This window comes from Lactuca sativa, chromosome 3 (assembly GCF_002870075.4).
Source record: "Lactuca sativa cultivar Salinas chromosome 3, Lsat_Salinas_v11, whole genome shotgun sequence".
Classification (NCBI taxonomy): Eukaryota; Viridiplantae; Streptophyta; class Magnoliopsida; order Asterales; family Asteraceae; genus Lactuca; species Lactuca sativa.
Genome location: NC_056625.2, coordinates 287977633 through 287981987, shown reverse-complemented (window position 1 = coordinate 287981987; position 4355 = coordinate 287977633).

Here is a 4355-nt window from a genome sequence, read left to right as displayed (position 1 = left end):
CAACAACAACTGCAAAGGTTACAACCAATGTATCTGATACGGGGGTTCATACCGATGCAACCGAACCACCACCTGTAACCGAACCCCTTCATACAACCGAAACACAACCACCACCCGAACCTACCCACACTCAACAACCACCCGAAACTACCCCCACTCATACTCAACCTGAACCTACTCATACCACAACACCCCCAGCTTCACCACCACCAACATCTCCAGGTCATGCCTCTGATAGAGATAACCCTTTCCTTGGAGGGGAAAATATGACCTTCGATTCGGTCTACTTTAGTCCGTTTCAGGTCCAAAGCGACGACGATGAGGAAGCTCCAGTTACAAAGAAGCATCTAAAGGAGCTGCATGAGAAGGTTGACCTGCTTATTGCCTCATCTTCCAACTCTCAATCCTCTCTCTCTGAAGCCGCTCTTCAGAAGATTGTTGATGCCTTCTCCAGGGCTCAACATGATTCCGTCGCTTCTGTCACTGCAGCAATTGACGCCTCAACGAAAGCTTGTGAGGCGGCGACCGAAAAAGTCGATAAACTATTCTCCGACGCCTCTGCCTTATTACAATCTCTACAGGAGAGTGCTGCTGCAACCAAGACAACGCTGGAACCGATTGTTCAACAATTGGCCACGTTCGTCTCAACAGAGTCGAAGTCGTTCGCTACCCTTCGCCAATCAATCAGTGACGACAACTCTGCCCTTCGGACATCTATCGATGAGCGCCTCTCTAAACTCTAGGAGGATCTTGCTTATGATAACTCATTGATGGATGCTCTCGCAAGGAAGACCACTGCCCTCAAGGTCAAGAGTGCTCAACTTTCAAGTTCTCAACAACAACTTGACGCTCTTCGATCCGAACGGGAAGTGATAAGGACGTGTGTTTCGGATGTACACTCCGCAATATCTAACATCCTGGAAGCGCACGATCCCATTCTGAACCACACTGTGAGGCGAACCCTTGCAGAAAAACTCGCCCCTGCCCTGGATCTTCTCAGCAAAATTGAAGGGCTGCCTAGTTTCGTGTACACTCCGAAACAAGGGGGAGAACAGGAGTTCGGATCTCAACCACCTCCTTCCTCAAAAGCTGCTTACACAACCGAACCTCCTCCTACTGGTCAAGCTTCGGGTTCGGGTGTGAAGGATAAAGGAAAGAAGATAGCTGAGGAAGAAGATGAAGATGATCAAGAAACCATTGCTGACATGCTGAAATGCAAAAATAGTCGCAATGCTGATGATGACAACATTCGTGTGGCGCGAGAAGTTGAAGAAGCCGAACGCAAAAAGAAAGAAGCCCACGATCTCCTCGAGAGCAGGAAGACTCTTTTCCCTTCTTGGACTCGAGAGAGAATGATAAAGGAGGCTATCGATACTCCGAGCATCCTATGGATTGAACCGGTGATCTCCTTCGACTGCTACAATTCTGTCGACTCGCAGTTCGACATGCCCTTAACCTGAAAGGCGTTTATCTTCCACGCCTTCGCCAACGTTGCCGAAGTTCCTCATCCTCATCCTGAGGTTGATCGTGAACTGATCGAATTCTATCTGAAGGCCGCTCAACCACAGTATCAAACCTGGAGCGCTCAGAAGATCGTTAACGTTCGGGTGCTAAAGCCTTACACTGAAGGGAGATTCATCAACGTTCGGTTCAGGGTGATCAGAGGGTCTGCAAGAACCGAACATCTCATATCCCTAGCAGATCTACCGAACCTCAACCCCCATGACTGGATTGTTCTGCATAACATCCTCTTGACGAATGAAGCTGAATATGGTCCGATTATAAACTCTCTCAAAAGGATGTTAGTATGCTATATCATGGAGGTTGCCTTGATGGATCAGGAGATAGCCACTGTCTTCAAGAAGAAACCGAAGATCTCTCGTGTTGGCTCGGCCAGTGATCTCAACCAGATGAAGATGGGAAATATTGACCCAAGGCGAAACTCGGTCATGTTTACTAGGGCTGAAGGACAGAAATGTCTCTTTGCCTTAGCGGATAAACATCTTTATACCACTGCTTGTCTTGAGCACGTGCTGGGGATCATCCATCGGTGTAAAGAGAATACAGCGGATGATATCAAATACTTCGACGATATGATACAGTGGTACATCCGATTCAGACAGACGATACTTGCTCTTATTTCGCGTCTGTTTCAAAATGTAAAGAAGAAGGTTCCTGCTGCTGCTGGCCCAAGTAAGAAGTGATGATCTCGCTCCAATTGATGCAAAGGGGGAGATTGTTGGGTAGCAGATTCGTTTATGTGTTGCGTCTTTGGGCTCGGTTAATAGTCCATTATTTTGTACTCCGGTTTGGGCCTGTCCAACCGTTGAGCTGTTAGGTTTACTATATAATAATATGCTTGCATGCATATTAGGTTAACGATCTAGAATACGATAGAAAGAATTACGATAGCTTTGCAGATTTCTTTATCGTTCTTGTAAACCTTTAACCCTCTACAGTTGATGTTCTTTATCGAGCTCTTCTGAGGGTTGTTTATAAATCATTCGACATGTTTGATTCACTTTTGAGTTGTTTTACTGTTTTCGTGTTCTTGCTGTTTGTTCTTTATATTACCTGTTTAAGATCTAATCGATCTTTAAGTTTAAGTTTTAAACTTATCATTTACTCATAAAAATATTAAAATTATATATATATATATATATATATATATATATATATATATATATATATATATATATATATATATATATATATATATATATATATATATATATATATATATATATAGGGAAGAGTTATATGAAAAATGAATGATTAGGGCAACATACATTTGAACCAATGAAAACATGAAAACACATCACTTCCACAATAACTTCCACAATACATTACTTATGAAGAAAGAAATGGACACGTGTCATTTGATTATTGGTTCCGGTAGATGTTGCCCTAGTTATTTGTTTTCCATAGAGCTCATTCCTATATATATATATATATATATATATATATATATATATATATATATATATATATATATATATATATATATATATATATATATATATATATATATATATCCTAATAAATAAGTAGAATTTGGCCACGTGTCAGTCTCCCAACCCCCAAAATAGAGTTTTCCCGCTTCTTTTCTTCAGGTCAACGTAAATGCCATTCACTTCAAAATCGGGAATCAATCAACAATATACTCAGCAATTCAATTTATCTATTACTTCGTCACTGCACTCCAATTTTGTTCTGAAAATCAGGAATCAATCAACAATATACTCCGCTTGTAAATAGGTATCCTGACTTCTTATATTTCCTATTTTCTCGATCCACAACCCTAGATGTCACCACCAGTGGATGCGTCTCCTTCGTCCTCCTCTCACTGGAAATAAACCGTAAATGATGTTGCTTCCTTCTCTTCTTGCCTCCTTTATCGTTACTCATGGTATGCTTCTACCTCCAATTTGTTGTTTATCCAGGCCCGTTCTTTAATCTGGTCTTCTTATATTTTATTGTTTGTTCAATTTTTTCTTGATTCTAAATGTGAGTATTAGATTGATCCATCACTTAATTCTTTCTTCTTAACCTAGCGTAATAAATGATGTTTAGAAACCGTTGTACATGATTTGCTAATGGTAAACTTGAATACGATGGATTGATGGTGCACTGTATGTGTTTGATAAAATGCTTGTGAGAACTTGGGCTTGTGTTAGTGTTTGTGTGTGTTTGGGATGCTGTAATTTAAATAAAGTAAAGTATAATCATGTTTCTTTGAAACCTAATAGGGCTTTGTATTCTTGCAGTTTTGGAAAGTGTCAAATAATTCATTGGAGGCAAGTTCACAAACTAGAGTGCTAATTGTTGGTGTGCAACAGTAGTTGTGTATTCACCTTCTGATTTTAGCAATCAGTAAAATTAAGGTTGTACTTTGGAGGGGCTTTTCCGTTTAAAATTTTTTTCACTAAGATGAGTAAGACGAGAATAAACGGTTCAATTTTTATTAATCATACAAGCGGCAAAATGATTACGTTTAACACATTAGTTGGGCCTAGTTGTTGCTTTATGATGTTTTCAATTTAATGGTATACATTGTCTTATTTTTTTTGGTTCTGTTTACTGTAACTTTAGTTTTTTTAAACTAATTGATGATCAGATAGTGATTTCATCGTAGTTTTATAGAGCAATACCTATGTTCCTTGAATCTTTAAAAAGTATGATTTTTGCAAATATTAGCATAAAAAGTGTTTATATAACGAATTTACCTTTTTTTTTCTATGAGTTCAAGGAAAAACTAATAAGTAGAGAGAAATGCTTGGTTTGTTGTTTTGTAGGTTGAATTTGCATGGAAAAGTTGGGTAAGTTTTGAATAATTTAATGTGATTATTTTGTCG